This window comes from Tamandua tetradactyla, chromosome 8, assembly GCF_023851605.1.
Source record: "Tamandua tetradactyla isolate mTamTet1 chromosome 8, mTamTet1.pri, whole genome shotgun sequence".
NCBI classification, from domain to species: Eukaryota; Metazoa; Chordata; class Mammalia; order Pilosa; family Myrmecophagidae; genus Tamandua; species Tamandua tetradactyla.
Window position 1 is genome coordinate 99,627,085 of NC_135334.1, and position 18,115 is coordinate 99,645,199.

Consider the following 18,115-nt stretch of genomic DNA (forward strand, 5'->3'; position numbering starts at 1 on the left):
TTTTTAAAGACAAATAGATAAGAATTCAGAGAGATCCACTAACTCATTCAAGTCAACATTGTGTGGATTTAAAATGGAGTCTCTATGACTCCAACTTTATCCTTCCAACTGTATCGTATGCCTGCCTAGTGACTTATGAACATGTGCCTGACCATTTAGCATCTGAGGGCCGTGACCATTCATGGCTCATTGAGTATGTTCCCAGAATCTCTGATGAGGTTTTCTTCATTGAACTCCTTAACCATATCTAAAAGAAAAAATCATATTAAAATATGAGGTGGTTTTTTATACCTTTGCTTATATTTTTATTCCCTCTGCTTTTTGTCAGTACAATAAGGGAAGCCTCACACATATTAGTCGTGTAGGTGTACAGATTGTGGGACAGCAGGGTAGGATGCAAGTCACAGTTCAAACTCTGACCCAACACTATTCCCAAGGCATTTATGAAATTGTCCTAAAATACATGGATTAAAGTTTAGAGAAAAGTTGTTTAATAGTGATTATCATCATTCATGATTAGAAGTTATATTATCAATTTCCATTCCAAACTGATGAATTAAGGGGAAAAATACTGAAGCTTTTCAATAGTGATGTAGTTAAAAAGGAATAAGCTTCAAAATCCCAACCTCAGTCTATTCTGGGATATAAAATATAATGAGTTAAAGAGGAAACACATCTTAAGCCTCTCTAGACAAAAGCAATAGAAGAAAAAGTGGCCACGTGGTTGGGGTTGGTCTCTATGGTCACTGCTATCTCTAGCGCTAAGAACAAACATTTGACAGAGGGTAAGAGTGAAACAAATGTTTGTGAAATTAATATTCATCAATATATCAGTGCCCCATACAGTGATTTTCAAAAGTCAAAATTCATCAAATAATACCTCCTTATATTTTGTAAGTATATACAACACATCAAATATATTCATGTTCATTATCTGATCTTATTTTAGGAATTCCCTTTGATTACATGGAATGGATAGTATCATTTCCAATTTATCCATAAGAATACTGATGCCCAGAGATGTGAAATACATTTTCATGGTTCACAAGGCTTAAAAAAAGACCAATTCTGAATTTCAAGTCAAGTCTCTAGATTACAAACCCTAAAGAATTCTATCTCCCTTTTCTTCCCTCTTTCCTCCCTTCTTCCTTTCCTCCCTCCCTCCCTGCCTTCCTTCCTTCCTTCCTTCCTTCCCTCCCACCTTCTTTCTCCTCTCTCTCCCTCTCCCTCTGGCTCTCTCTCTCTTCCTTTTTTTCATATCTGAAATAATTTAGTGTTGTTTGAGCACCATGGTTGGATCTGAAGATTAAAGAAATAAATTAATGGCCTCTGTTCTTAAGGATTCATGGTCTTGTGACAGATATAGGTAAATAGAATAGGGATTATAATATAAGTGTACAAGATCTCTAGTTAAAGATGGCTTAATAATCTTTCACTTCGTTTTCACCAAGAATAGATTAAAATGGTGGTAAAGGGATAAAAATATGTAGGCATCCATACTTGCAAAGCAAACAAGAGAAGATTATTCAGCACACAAGCCACTGCAAATAATTTTTTTTAACACAGGAAGTAGATGGAAAATTGATAACCTCTGTATCGGGGAGAGGAAGTCACGGCTCAGTGCGCTTACAGGGAGGGATCCAGAAAATAGAGAGCTGGGTTGCTCCACAAAACTCTATAGAGGCTAAGACTGAGCGATCAGATGTATCCCACTAAGAAAAAGAAAACAATGAGGTTAGAAACATGAGAACTAATCAAAAGTCTGTATATTTTTTCACTCCTCCAAGAAATAACTTTCAACCTCTCAAAACAATGCCATTCCCATTGAGAATGATGATTCTATTGATAAATCAGAGGTAGAGATTTTCAGAACAGGTGAGAAAAGATATGACAAAAATTGGAGAGATGTTCAAATTACTGTACCTGCACTATCTCAATGGTGCATGGCATAGTGAAAAGAATATGAATTTGAAATTACACAGACAGATGTGCAATTACCCTAAATATCACATTTACTTACTTGTAAGTTTTGGTGCTTTGTTTTACCTCTATATTCTTCAGATATGATTAAACATAAAACATTTAGTACATAGTCACTAAAAATTGATAACATCATTTATTATTAATGTTTTGTTAATCATTTTAGTTATATTAAAATGAGTGAAAAAATACAAGAATAAACTGGGATAACAAGAGATCAAGACATGGAAGGTACTGAGGAGAAAAAGAAAAATAGTAGTGAGAATAATAGAAAAGGAACAAGTGGTTTTGCTGAGTGAGATATTAAAGTTTGATATTTCATATTTGAGTTATTTGGGGATTCAGACAAGATTCAGATGCATCCCCAGGTATAGTTTGCTGAAGTCGATGTGCAAAGCCCTGGATAAATAATTGAGTTGCTGAGATCAAGGTATAAAATAATGGATTGTCAATATGAATACTATACTGACCAACAGCCAGGGACAAAGGGTTTGACAGATGTAGGGGAATAAACCAGATATGCACATAATATTTGCGAAGTGACATGAAAAGATTAACAGGATTGCATAATATTAGGAGAAACTTCTCTTCGTGAGCTTGGAGGTGTGGTGAGGAGGAAGCAGCAGTAATGACTTGGAGAATACCAAGGTTCCTCACTAGTGGTCTAATGATATAGGGGGAGTAGGGACTTCAGTGTTCAAGAGCAAGGGTTTTGCAGCATGAATGCTGCTACCATTGAGGTTTGTGTCATTAGGTTATTAAGGTTTTCTGAAACTCAGGTTCTATAAAACTTTAATGATAACATCATACTCAGGGGATTATTGTTCTGAAAATGAGGCAATGTCTATGAAATGCTGAGCAGAGGACTGGACACACAGTGATCCCTTAACAAATGACAGCATTTCTATCATCATTCTCCACTGCAAAAAGCTTGTAAGTGCACATGGTTCAGGGGAAAAGTCAGTTTTCAGTTTAGGTAAGGAATTGGAGAATAGAATCCATAGGCACTTAATTATACTGTCTTATCTCCTAGAAGAAAATTCATATACTTTCATTGCAGCATCCTGAAGCAATCACTGTGGTCTAAAACACTAGTTTATAAACAGAAGAAAACAGAGTAAACTAACTCTAAAATGTGAAGTCTTAAAACAGATTCCCAAATGGAATTTCACAATCACAATTCCTTTTTTCCTGTTTAGATATGTCATCAGTAGTTTGCATTGCCAGGTCTCATGCTAGACTTTATCAGTGAAGAGGTAACCTTTTAAGCCAGCTATAGAATGAGGCACCAAGTCATCAATCAATTATTTCACAGGCTTTGTAAATGACACAGACAGTTTCATAATTTCTAACAATTCTGCACTTTATCAAACTTTTTGTAAACAAATAAATATTGTGTGAACAGTCTAGTGGTTAACATAATAATGAAAGCTAGGAAATATGATAGCAATACAAACCTTTTTTTCTTAGATTTGATCAATGTTAAATGAATTAAAATTCTTATGTACTGAGTATGAACATTACTTTTCTTTGCTAAAAATTCAAGCTTTAAATCAAAGCCTGAGTTTCAATGTGGCAAAAGACCCTGGAAAATATTTACCACCCTGTTTCATCTACTGTATAAGAATTTTGCTACTGGGCCTTCATTTTTATTGATCTGCTAAGACAGGAATTTATTTACATATCCAAACACAGGATACATTATTTTCTATAATGTGAAAATTCAAATGACACAAACATAAAATGTCTTATATATTTGAAAGTTGCATTTTATCTCTGAGTCAAATAATCACTTTTTAGAGAAAATCAAATTTGTACTTTTTAGTTTAGATGCAGTTGATCATGTTTACTATTACTTCTTGACAGTAAAATTTCCCAAAACAGTCTGGTCTCTGAAAAGTTCAGAAGCTCAGAATCTCATAGTCCTGATGTTAATAGGGATTAGGAACTTTGAAATTTTTGTGTTGTTTAATAAACCTAACAGTTGAAAGATGATAAATTCACTTCGGTAGACAGGAATGTCAAAGTCATCCATACTACAGCACTCTTTACTGATACTACCTTATACTGTGCAACCTTGAGCAGATATTTGAACTTGGTAAACTTTTAAGAATATCGCTTGGGAAAGGAGAAAATAATCTAAAGATTACATTGGACCTCAGAGTATAATCTATAACACACTGAAGCAGAGGAAAAGCCAAAATTAGTTGAATGAGCAAGTATTCCTGAGTTAAGTTCGGAGTTGAGAAGAACTATTTATCCATTGTGTTGGATTGACTAATGTTTCCAACAATGACATGTTCAAGTCTTAACCTCTAACCCTGTGGGTATGAACTCATTTGTAAATAGAGCATTAAAGACCTAATCAAGATACAATCAGACTAAGTCAGGGTAGTATGATTGTGGTCCTTATAAGCAGAGGAAATTTGGACATGGAAGTAGAAGCCACAGAAGGAGACAAAAAGACGTCTCACCATGTGCTAGAAGCAGAGATTGAATGCCAACAAACCACCAACAGAATGCTCTAGACTTTGGAGAAGAAATGACCTGTTGATCCCTTAGTTTTGGACTTCTAGCCACCAAACTTTGAGTCATTAAATTTCTGTTGTTTAAGCTAACCTGCTCATGGTATTTTGTTATAACAGTCTTGGAAACTAAAACACCTAGCTTGGATAGAACTATTTCTCAGCCACAACATTCCCAATTGACTTCTCTCAGGGTTAGTGTTTCCATTTTCCATCGAATTCTTGATTCAATAAGAAAATGCATTTCTACGTAATTTTGATTTTTAGGTAATATTCACTTACTATCCAGAAGGCTTATAAAAATTTTAGTGATATTAGCAAGTGGTAAAGAAAGAAAAGAGTTAAAGGATTCAGAAGTTTTGAAAAAAGCTTTTCCATTAACAAAACAAAACAAGAACTTATTTTGTAAGTTTATTATAGTGCCTGACATTTTGTGGGCAATAATTTCACTTTTCTTTATTATCTGTGGTACCAACATTAACTAAGCTCCTTGATTTGGTCACCTTGTACATATTTATTGAGTGTTTTCTAACATTTGAATTGCATCTGAATGATGAAGAGGAAACAGGAATAGCAGCACAGTGGCAAACAGGTAGGGACTTTTCAATAGGTGGATGCAAGTGTAACAGCCGTGAAGTGGTATATACTTGGCATTTTACAGAAAAAGAAAGAAATTCAGTGTACCAGGAATATAAAGAGCTGAAGGAAAGGTGTGGTTAGGGGACAGTGATACGACAGGAGATTGAATGGGAATAATTTCTTCAAGGGACACTTTGACCTGTTGCTAGTACCATTTTCAGGAAAAAAGGAAAAGAAACAAAAAAGGTACAGAAAAATATTCAGTTGCAAAGTAACTGTTTTCCACTGCAGATTAATTAAAGCTTTTAGACAAGACCCGTGAAAAATGAAAAGTTAGTGGCATTTTATTTCTTTTTCCTGCCCCATTTCCCTGGTTAGAACTTCTAGTAAGATGTTGAATAGAAGTGGTGAGAGCAGAGAGTTTTGTCTTCTTCCTGATTTTAGGGGAAATCTTTCAGCCTTTTACAATTGACTAAGATATTAGTTGTAGGTTATATATAGATAACCTTAAACAGATTGAGAAATTTGTCTTCTATTTCTAATCAGTTTAATGATTATATCATGAAAGGTCACTTGATTTGTCAAATGATTTTTCTGTGTTTATAGAGATGATCATGTTTCCTTTTTCTCCTTTATTACATTAATCTGGTGTAGTACATTGATTGTTTTTTCTTATGTTGAACTACCCTTACATTCTTGGGGTAATCATAACCAATTATGATTGGTGTAAAATCTTTTAATCAGTTATGGGTTTGGTTTGCCAGTATTTTATTGAATATATATGCATCTATATTCATAAGAGATATTGGTTTCTACTTTTTTTTTTTGGTAATATATTTGTCTGGTTTTTGTATCAGAGTAATACTGGTCTCATAGAATGAGTCGTGAAGTGTTCCCTCTATTTCTGGGAAAGTTTGTGGGCAATATGCCTAAAGCCATCTGATTTGATGGTGAAAGTTGTTTGATTGCAACAACTTGAAAGTTGTTTGATTACTGATTCAACCCTGTTATTTGTTACATGTCTATACATATTTTCTAATTATTTTTGAGTCAGCTTTTGCTGTTTGTGGGTTTTTAGGCAATTTCCCACTTCACCTAGGTTATCTAATATACTGGTACACAACTGTTCATAGCATTCCCTTGTAAAAATTCTTATTCCTGTATGGTCAGTAGTCTTTTGATTGGTGATTTGAATCTCTTTTCACTTAAAGTGATTGCTAATTTATGGAAAAGCTGCCATTTGTGATTTGTTTTTCTACTTATATCATACCATTTTTGTTCTTAATTGCTCCAAAACTGCCTTATTTTATGTTTGAGTTTTTTGTTTGCTTTTAGTATACTATTTTGTTTCTCTCCTCATTTCCTTTTCTGTATATTTTTGTTATTTTCTTAATGATTACCATAGTGATAACAATGAACAATCCTGGAATTCTTAAATTATATTTAACAATCTAAATATGTAACAATCTAGTTTGAACTGATACCAACTTAGCTTCAATAGCATGCAAAAACTCTGCTCAAAACAGTTTTCCCCCCTTACATTGTTACTTAAAAAAAAAAAATCTATATATCCATTGTGTGGCTATCAGCCTAGATTTATAATGACTTTTATGCATTTAGATTTTAATTCATATTGTAACTGAGAAGAGGTGTTACAAAACAAAAATAAGATAGTGCCAACTTTTATATTTACCTATGTAGCTGCCTTTACTAGGGTTCATTATTTATTTTTTTAGGAGATAATCAATTTTTAAATTATTTTTGAAGTCCTTTTCAGATTATTATTCTTTTCAGTTTTGTTGAGATATATTTGTATATTTGCACACCATAAGTAAACTATCCAAAGTAAATTATTGGTGTAGTGTATTTGGGACTGTTGAAGAGTATTAAAATATTACTGTTAACTATAATCCATACTTTGCAATAGGCCCATTTTCCCCGTAAATTTCTTTATTATGACTGCCTTCTAATAGTGTCGTGCCTTTGCTCTAGTGAAAGAAATACTTTGTGTTTGTACTGTCAATCAAGGGCTTGTCCACCACAAGATTCATATGTTATACATTCCCTTGTCTTAGCCTCCAACTTTCCTTCTGGTGACATACATGACTCTAAACCTCCCTTTTCTACCACAGTCACATGCCAGTCAGATCACTGTTGATCACTCTCACAATAACACGTTACCATCACCTCTGTCCATTTCCAAATGTTTTAAGTTCAATCTAGTTAGGCATTCTGCACTTATTAAGCAACTGCTCCCCATTCTTTAGCTGCATCCTATGTCTTGGTAAACTCTATTCAATATTTTATGTTATGAGTTCACATATTATAACTAGCTCATATCAGTGAGATCATACAACATGTGTCCTTTTGTATCTGACTTATTTCACTTAACACAATGTTCTCAAGGTTCATCCATGTTGTCACATCCTTCAGGACTTTATTCTATCTTATCGCTGAAGAATATTCCATAGTATGCACATACCGCAGTTGTCTATCCATTCATCTGTTGATGGGCATTTGTTTTTTTCCCATCTTTCAGCAATTGGGATTAATGCCGAAACTATGAACATCCATGTGCAGATATCTGTTCATGTCCCTGCTGTCAGGTCTTCTGGGTATATCCATAGTAGTGGGATTGCTGGGGTCATAAGGCAACTTTATATTTAGCTTGCTGAGGAACCACTGAATTGTCGTCCACAGAGTCTAGACTATTTTACAGTCCCACTAGCAGTGAATACATGTTCCAATTTCTCCACATCCTCTCCAATACTTGTAGTTTCCTGTTTGTTTAATAACAGCCATTCTAATAGGTCTGAGTTGATATCTCATTGTGGTTTTGATTTTCATTTCTCTAAAAGCTAGTGAAGCTGACAATATTTTCATGTGCTTTATAGCCATCTCTAGTTCCTCTCTGGAAAAATGTCTATTCACATCTTTTGCTCATTATTTAATTGTTTTTTTTTTCTTTTTATTGTTGAGTTAGATTTCTTCAAATATTCTGGATATTAAACTCTTATCAGATATGTGGTTGCCAAGTATTTTCTCCCACTGAGTTGGTTTGTGGTCTTTCCATCCTTTGACAAAGTCCTCTGAAATCCTGAAGTGTTCAATTTTGAGGAGTTCCCATTTATCTATTTTTGCTTTTGTTGCTTGTGCTTTGTGTATAAAGTCTAAGAAACTACCACCTATCACTAGATAGATCTCCAAGATGTTTCCCTACATTTTCTTCTAGAATTTTTATGGTATTGTTTCTTATATTTAGGTCTTTGATCGATTTTAAGTTAATTTTTGGTAGGGCGTGAGATAGGGATCCTTTTTCATTCTTCTGATCATGGATATCCAGCTCTCCCAACACCATTTATTGATGAAACTGTTCTGTCCTAGTTGAGTGGGCTTGGGAGCCCTGTCAAAAATCAATTGGCCATAGTTCTAAGGATCTATTTCTGAACTTTCCACTTGATGAAGTTTATTATTTCTTTGCATGACTTTGTATTACTATCAAGTTTCCTTGTATTTCAGTGTGAAGGACTTCTTCTAACATCCCTTTTAGGTAGGCCAGGTCTTCTAGTGATAAATTCTTTCAGCTTTTTCTTTTAATCTGACAATGTTTTATTTTCTCTTTCATTCTTGAAGGATAGTTTGCAGATGTAGAATTCTTGATTGACTTTTTATTCCTTTCACTCCAAATATATCATTATACTGCCTTCTGTCCCCTGAAATACCTGTGAAATCAGCTATTAATCTTATTTAGGATCCCTTGTATAGGATGAGTAAATTCTCTAGCCCATTCCTAGATTCTTTCATTGTGGCTTTTGACAGCTTAGTTACCATGTGCTTTGGTGGAGGCCTCTTTGAGTTTATTCTACTTGGAGTTCATTGCTTTTATCATTTATCACTGTGAAATTTTATTTTAGTTATGGTGTTTCTCAGCTCTAGAATTTGTTTCATTGCTTTTTGTACTTTCTCCTATTTTATTGATATTCTCTGTATGGTGAGGCATTGTTTTCACACTTTCCTTAATTTTTTTAGACATGATTTAATTTAGATCATTGAACATATTTAAAATAGTTGACTCAAAACCTTTGTCTAGTAAGCAAAGGCTTATGAGCTTCCTCAGGCACAGTTTCTATTATTTGTGTTTTTCCCCTTATGTATGGGTCATGTTATCTTGTTTCTTTGCATGCCTTGTGTGCTAGTTGAAAACCGTTATGCACCCCAGAAAAGTCATGTTCTTTTAATCCTAATCCAATCTTGTGGGGCAGCCATGTTCTTTTTACCTTGATTCAATATTGTAAGGTAGGACCTCTTGATTAAGTTGTTTCATGGAGATGTAACACACCCAATTGTCGGTGTGACTTTTTTGGTTACACGGAGATGTAACTCTGTCCATTCAAGTTGGGTCTTAATTAGTTTGCGGCAGTTCTTAAAAGAACTCAAGGAGAAAGAAAGAGTTCAGAACTGACATAGATGCAGACATTTGGAGATCAAGACAGAAAAAGCCCAGGTCCTAAGAAAGAACTCACAGAAATAGCCAGAACCTGAAGAGAAGAAATCTCTGGCTCTGAGAGTTGCTAAGCAAAGAGATGAAACCTAGAGTTTTACTCTGGAAAAGCTAAGTGAGGGCAAACATTAGAGAGGAATTCACTGCAATCAGAAGCTGGAAGCAGTGGAAACAGGAACAAAGACCAGCAGATGCCAGCATGTGCCTTCCCACGTGATAGACACTGGCCTTTCTTCAGAGTCAAGGTATGTTTATCTGGATGCCTTAGTTCAGATATTTTTAAGTCTTAGAACTGTAACCTTGTAACTTAATAAATTCCCTTTATAAAACCAGTCAATTTTGGTATATTGTATTCTGGTAGCTTTAGCAAACTAAAACACCTAATAATTTTTGGTTGAAAACTGGGAATTTTTCATGTTATAGTGTGTCAACTCTGGAAATAATATTCTCTTCCTGCCCCAAGATATTTTTCTTTTTTTTGCTTATTGTACTGTTTATTGTTTAATTTTTTTTTCTTAACAAATTCTGTAAAGTCTATATTCTTTTTGATGTGTGGCCACTGAAGTTTCTGCTTCCCTATTTTATTGGTCAGCTGTTTATTGTCCAAAAATTTCCCTAAATCCCTGGGACCAAAAAAAATCTTTGAGTCTTTGAGAATTGAAGACTCTGTGTGCATATTGGATCATACCTTCAATTGATTTACTTACAAGTCTGCCTTAGATTTATCCTCCTGCATCAGATTCAGCGAGGGGTAATAGATTAAGATCTTCTCAGGACTTACTGGAGCTTACACACTGACCTATATGTTTGCATGATCTTATAGTTTTGAAGGCATATGTGAGATATTTTCAAAGCTCTTATGGGTGTTTTGGTTTGCTAAAGCTGACAAAACACAATATGCCAGAAATGGATAGGCTTTTACAACGGGGATTTATTAAATTACAAATTTACAATTCTGAGGCATTGAAAATGTCCAAATCATGGCATCAAAAGGCAATGTTTTCTCCAGAAGGACCAGCTACCGGTGATCTTGGGCTCTTCTGTCACCTGGTGAGACACATGGTGATGTCTGCTGGTCTCTCCCTTTTCTCATGGGCTTTGTTGCTTCTAGCTTTTGGGTTCAGTGGCTTCCTCTCTATTTCTGTGTTTTCTCTCTGGTTTCTGTGTGTTCTTCTCTCTCAGCTTCTCTGGCTTTTCTTTCTCTAAGCTTCTCTGTGTGCTTCTCTGATTTCATCACTTATAAAATACTCCAGTAAAAGGATTAAGACCCATCTGGGGCATACCTCAAGTGAAATAACCAAATCAAAAGGACCCATTCACACTCAAAGGAACAGATTAGCTTTAAGAACATGATCTTTTCTGGGGTGCCTACAGCTTCAAATCATCACAATGGATGTGTTATTCTGTAACCTTTTCTTCTTAAGCTGCCTTTTCAGCCAATCTCCCAGGAGTTAACAGTTTGATCAGAAGAGATCATTTTCAATTCTGTGTGAACAAGGTCCATTTTGTTTCCTCCAGAACTGAGAAGGAGAGTTGAAATTTTCATCGCTACCCTGAACTGAAGAATGGTAAATGGCTGGGGCAATTTAACATATCATGGAATCCACTGTTTTTACAAAAAAATCATCTGATTTGTTGAATAAACACTCTTAAGACTGTTGTATAGTCCTGAGAAAATTGATTTTGATAGTTTTTTTTTTCAATTTTCATTGATTTTATGGAAAGGAAGAATTGGGAATATTGTTTCTCCACCAACTTTATTAATATTACCTAACTACTAAAGCAATAAATATCAAACCATGAAATGAATATATGAAAGTCTAAAATCATTCTATTTCCAAAATTGACTATTATGGCTGATTTGAAAGTAATTCACCCAATGTCCTTTATCTCTCATTTATTCTGTAAACGTTTTATTTTTTTTGAGGCAGCAATTTTACCACCTAAAATATTCCTGTCTCTTACATATGGCAGTGATGGTTTGACACAGATCTGGCCAAAATATTAGGAAAAACTTTTTGAGGAATTATGTGAAATCATTTGCTTTCCTAATGAAAGGAAATAGAAGTGGCTTCCCACCTCTTAAAACCCCTCCTTGCTTATTCCTTTATTGACACATACTTGCTGATTCTATCAGAAGCAGTCATATTGCAACCGTAAGGCTAAATGCACAAGAGCAAAAATTAAAAGCCTAAAATGGCAATGTTTTTAAGATAGAAAAACTTGAGTCCTAGATGGGGTCACTGCACAAGCCAATCAATGCTAGTAGCAAAATACCTCCTGGTATCTTATGATGAGAAAATTATATCCCTATGTGTTAAAAAAGTGATGGTTGGGGCTTTCAGTCATTTTCAAGTAAATACATTCATATTTTTTATAACCATTTGTTGATACCTTTGAAAAATAAATAGGAAATATTCCACTTATTTTTGTTCCCTCTATTTTTTAGTGCCTTAATATTGTTGCTCCAAAATATGTGTGCTCAATCTAGTTACTCTAACCTTAACAAAGATAAATAAGAGGAGCCTATGTTCACTGAGCCTCATTATACATATGGCTACAGTCAGGTCTCATTCATTTATCCTAGCAACCTTATGAATAGAGTACTGTTAACACTCACATTTTATAAAGACATGAATTTCAAAATTGTGAAGCATCTAATCCAAGGTAACACAACTACTGAGGGCAGAGTGCAGATTTAAACCCAGCTTTGTCTTGCCATTTCTTTTCATTTCTATGCATTACCATCTCCTAGAATTAATGAGCCAATATAACACAAGGTTTAATAGGCCAAAATGTTTCAATTTAATGTGTAAACCATGAATTGATGGAAAAAGGAGAAGTGGAGTAGAAAAATCTCTCTGACAAAATATATATTTGTCATATATGTTGTGCCGGTTTGAAAGGCTTTTGTACCCTAGAATAGCCATGTTTCAATCTGATTCATCTTGTGGATCCAGCTGTTTCTTTTAATCCCTTTACCACACTGTAGGTTAGAAGTTTGATTAGATTATCTCCACCAGAGATATGACATGCCAAATTGTGGGTATTAAATTTTATTAGAGGGAGATGTGATTCCACCCATTCCAAGTGGGTCTTAATTAGTTTACTGGAATCCTTTAAAAGAGGAAACATTTTGGAGAAAGCTAGAGAGCCACAAGAATTACAAGAACCCATGCAGCCAGAAGCATTTGGAGATCTACCAAACCCTTTGTCCTTGGCTGTGGGTCATTTTTGTATCTATATTGCATGTTTAAAATTTTTAGAAAGTTATAGCAAAGGAAATATTAGTGTGTTGTTAAGAGACCAGTTAATGGGCATCTCGATAATTGGATATATTGAGCCTGGTTGTCTTTCTTTTTTACATTGAAAGCATATTTATGGAAACATCTGAATACAGTAACTGCAGCAGTCAAATGTTTTTGTGTTTAGAGTCTCTCCCATCCACCTAACTTGGGTGCTATGGCTTAATTCCAGAGTCTTGTGTTTTAAGAATACAGGCCAATTTGCATTTCAAAGATATATGAGTCACTGCAGTACTATCCATTCAACTCCTTACAATTATGCAGATAATAACTTGAATGTAAGAGGCAATTATACAAATGAGTTACTTGGATTTCAATATATTCAAGAGAACTATGTTACATTTTTCATCTTTAACGGAAAAAGGAAGGCTTGATGACCTACCAGCACTTTTGTCTGTATGCTTTCGCTGTCTCTCTCTTGCTCTTGCTCTTTCTCTCTCTTTGAAACCATATTTCTTCTCTCATTATGAAATTGGCAAAATGTGGGAAAATAGTCAGCTAAGAATACAAATCACATATCATATTCTACACAATGCCAGTCAGCTTCTCAATAGCTAGAATTACATATAAAGAAGTATGAAACATGAAAACACTTTTGTAAGCAGAGGCAAGGGAGAAAAAGTAGAAAGGGCATTAGAGGTGTGAAAACTGATTTTCATTAAATATTCATTACTTCTATATCCTCAGGCCAATAGAAATAGATACATGTTGAAATTTTTGTTTGTTTGGGAAAATTATTTTGATTTTGCTCAGAAAAGCTTTGGCAGAATCTTCAGTTTTTAATCTTGTGGTTAAATATACTCTTTAATTATGGCAAGAATGAAACAAATATGAGACAATACTCAGTGTTTTACACTGAGTTCTTATAATCAACTTGATTATGTAGAGAGACCCTATTTACAGGTTACAGACTGTATGTTTCAATATTTTTACTGGCAAATGGTGAAGTCAGAATTCCAGTTAGGCCTGGTTGATGTCAAAATTAGTTCTTTTTCAGCTAAGATACTATGAAAGTATTATAAACAGTTGACTATGTCTTAAAATCTTCCTACGTCTTTAATGACCAGGGTAAATACCTACTAGAATTAGAATTTTTGAAATCTTGATAAGATATTTGTTAATACTGTTGGATAAGATTTTCAAGAGGAAAACTCGTTTCCTATTATTTCTTAAACTTATTCATAACCTTAAACATACCAGCAAACAGTGCATAGAATAAAAATAAACAAAACCAAAAAAAAAACCAATTATGGTTAGACACTAAATTTTGTGGTGCTAATCAAAGATGGAGTATATATTCAATATTCAGTGGAAACAAAAATTGACAATAATTATGAAGAATGGAATAGAAGAGGAAAACCATTGTTCCATGGAAGTGATTCTTTTATTCCAGAGAGTTTCCTAAGCTTTTCCTTAAATATGCTGAATAATTTTGTACTTTATCTTGAATGTTTATTGTTTATATGAACTTGGAAATATGTGTATAAGCACATGTTCCATTAAATTGTTGTGAGCTTTAACCTGCAGAGAGAAAATCAGTTTAAGGGGAGGCAACACAGTGTGCAAGCTGACAAGAACATGGGCTTTAAATTAAACAGATTTAAAAGTAGTTCTACCACTAATTGATTTTCTTACCATAAGGAGATAACTCGGCTTTCTCAGGCTCAATTTCTACTATATAAAAAACAAGGGTGATAAAAAATATCATTAAGAAGTTAACCAGATCATAAAAAAACTTTCAAGATAAAGTGCTAACACTCCTAAATATGGCCAATGTATTAAAATAGTAACTTGTATCTTTGGATGTTAAACTGTTTTTTACCTTTAGGTGAGATGTTCCTAAAGAAAAAATAAAAATGTATTACTTCAGTTTTGGGCAAACTGCTCATTCAATATTTTAAGGAATTATGGCAAATATTGGAGGATTATCAGCCTTTAGAGTACAGACAACCTAAGAAATTTCTAAGCCTGCTTCATGACACTCTTTCATGATAAGAGCTACTTTGATGAAAAAGATGCATCAAAAAATTTGTATATTGACATAACCAAGAAGTCCACCGGTCTTCTTTTATGAGTTAGTTTTCTGCGATCTCCTGCACGTTGATTTGGCTTTCTCAAAACCAGGCGTGAATGTTAACATTGCATATCCGACTGTGCTTCAGTGCCGTATTTGCAAATAAACATGTTACCATTTTAGTGGTTCCTCCCAGCATCTCTAATAGATTTTGGGTAAGAGTGCATAAAAGTGAGTTGTACATAGGGTACAGTGGATGTTATGTTCTTCTTGATGCAGCATGCATAGGAGATGGATCTCTGTTGAGGTAAATACCCTTTATTGTAACTGTAAACAGAATTCAAACGGGCTTAAACTGAAGTTCCCTGGGACAGCAAACTGAGAGGAGCTCCCCGCATCCCGTTATTACTGCCATTATCTGAAAATTCCAAGAAAATAGTGTTGCCAGCAAGTGACATGCTGGAAATACAAGACTGAGCCAAGAAGTATCCACCATAGCAGCACAATGGGAGTGTTCGTTGGACTATCTGAAGTTGTTGAGAAGTGCTAGGAGAGTTGCACACATTGCAATGCCTTCAAAAGACCAGGGATGAAATGATGTCTCCTGAGAAATCAGTTTAGAGACTGGGGAGCAGGTATAGCAACCATAGAAGTGATTTATAGCCATAGAAAGTAGTGTGGCCTGCTTCTCTCTTTTCTGTATTTTACCTCAAGGATAATGGTTCTCATCATTACTGTTCCTTATTATTTCTGAGGTATTTGGTTTAGTGAAGTACTATTACCTTTTACATTCCTGTTTGCAGTTCTTTTTCTCAGTCAAATTCTGAGAAAACTAATTCTATTTCTACATCACTTTTTATTTCTTTAGTACTCTGTGATCCAAGTGCTTTGAAATTTCCTCCTCCCACCACTCTAAAAAAAACAAATTGCTGTAATACCACTTACTAGGGTAAATATCCTTATTTTCACTGAGGTTCATTGAAGTTGAATGTTTTTAACCTTTCGTTTTCTAAATTTTGTCCCAGTCCATTTCTTTACTTAAAAATCCATTCTTGGGTAGTATCTTAGCTTCCAAGTACCAAAGACTAGATGGCTTAAAATAACGGAATTTGTTGTTTCACCATTCTGGAGGCTTGAAGTCCAAAATCTGTAGAGGAGAATCCTCCCCGTGCCTTTTTGTTGGTTTGTCTGCAATAGCTGGGATTTAAACTGTGCCTCAGTCAACACCAAACTTTCTCCCCTCTGTCTTTCTATATGTGCCAAATTCTTCCCTTCGTTAAGATTGGATTAGGGGGTAACACTAATCTATCTTGACCTCATTATCACTGACACATTTTCAAAAGATCCTGTGCTGGTTTGAACCTACTATGTACCCCAGAAAATGCCATGCTTTTAAAATCCATTCCTGTGCATACAGAACTATTGTATGTGGGACCTTTTGGCTAGGTTATTTCAGCTGAGATGCACCCCACCCATTCAAGGTGGGTCTTAATCCTTTTTTTACCAGAGTCCTTTATGAGAGGATAAAGGACAGACAAAGCAGAGAGAGTTTAGAGAGGGAAACACACAAGAATTTGGACAGACCTGAAAGAAAAAACCCCAACAGAGCTAAGAGAGGACCCTCAGAGGAGGTTACAGGAACCAGGAGGTGAAAGCAACAAATCCCGGGAGTGAAGGAGCAGCAGATGCTGGCCATGTGTCTCATGTCACACATGATGTGACAGAGGAACCCCAGATGCCAGCAGCCTGTCTTCATAGAAGGTATCTTCCTGTTGATGCCTTAATTGGGACGTTTTCATTGACTGAGAACTGTAAATTTGCAAACTAATAAATCCCCATTTTGAAAGCCTACCCATTTCTGGTGTATTGCATTCTGGCAGCTTTATCAAACTGAAACAGATCCAATTTTCAAATAGGGTTGCTTTCATCGGACTTGGGCTACAACTTGAACATATCTTTTTAGAGGACACAACTCAACACATACAAGGAATGCACACAAATCACACAGGTTCACTCATCTTCTCTAAAATAATGACCTCTGCACTATCATCCCAGCCTTCAACTCTAACTGAGCTCTAATCTGTGTTCACCACTGACTCAAGGACTTCTCTGTCTACTCTAATTCAGCATGCCCAGAGCTGAAGATAACTTGGATTCGTAAGGCTGCATGCAACACTTCCATTTCTTTATTTCTTTCAATAGAACTACCATTCTTCTAATTACCCAGGAATGAAAACTGGTATATTTTACTATGTAATCCCTTTTGCCCTACCCTGAAAACAGATTATTTGTTTGTATAAATTATTATTCAACTCATGCTCTCATGTCTAGCTCTATTAATAACACCACTCTCACTGCCTCTTATCTAGATAATTTAAATGATAAAAGTACTTACTCGTGTTTCCCAGGTCTCTTTCTTCAGTCTATATAATATGTAAGATATAGGGTATACTAGCTATACTTATTAGCTCTGATATTCATTTGACTCTGGTGAATGCAGTAAAGCGGCACCTTCCCTCTTACTATAACAATTTTTGTACGTATATTTACATGGACATTGTAAAACTTCCTGGAAGATAGATAAATGGCCAGAGCCATGGTTTTAGACATAGTATTGGTTTATTTTTGCTGCTGTAACAAAATTTAGCAGCATAAAACAATGTACATTTATTATGTCACAATTCTAAGTGGTTTCTCTGCCTCAAGTGTCACAAGGGCAAAATCAAAGTATAGACCAGTTGGTTTATTATTGGGAAGTTCTCAGTGGAATCTATTTCCAAGCTTGTGCAGTTGTTGGCTGAATCTAATTCTTTGGGGTTGTAAAACTGCAGTCCCTATTTCCTTTCTGGCAGTGGACCAGGGGTCATTCTCAGTTTCTAAAGTATTCCCACATTCGCTAGCTCCAGACACTCTTCATCTTCAAAACCAGGATTGGTGGGTCAAATTCCTGTCATTATTTGAATCTCTCTGAACTCACCTTCTGCTTCATCTCTCCTGTTTCCTCTTCCACCACATCTTTCTGCTGCTTGCAGCAGGAGAAGCTTCTCTGCCTTTAAAGTCCTTTGTGATCAGATTTGGTCCATCCAGATAATCTAGAATGAGCTCCATATTTTACATCTATAAACATTAATTGTGTCTGCCAAATTCTTTTTGCCTAGTAATATAGCCTATGCACAGGTTCTGGGGATTAAGATGTGCCCATTGGGGCATT

General features: G+C 35.1%; 1 long non-coding RNA gene across 4 annotated transcripts; it reads right to left on the bottom strand.

Annotated features, from left to right (window-relative positions):
• Window positions 1-41: 41 nt before the first annotated feature.
• On the bottom strand, window positions 42-17,515 carry LOC143643699 (uncharacterized). Of its 4 annotated transcripts, XR_013156332.1 has the most exons (4): window positions 17,300-17,515; window positions 13,273-13,388; window positions 1,590-1,712; window positions 42-247 (listed from the first exon to the last, which is right to left on the bottom strand). It is a non-coding gene; the product is annotated as an uncharacterized LOC143643699 (long non-coding RNA). The 4 variants fall into 4 exon arrangements; XR_013156333.1 differs by lacking the exon at window positions 42-247 and having other exon boundaries at window positions 1,545-1,712; window positions 13,273-13,350; XR_013156331.1 differs by lacking the exon at window positions 42-247 and having other exon boundaries at window positions 1,545-1,712.
• Between the last annotated feature and the right edge of the window lie 600 nt (window positions 17,516-18,115).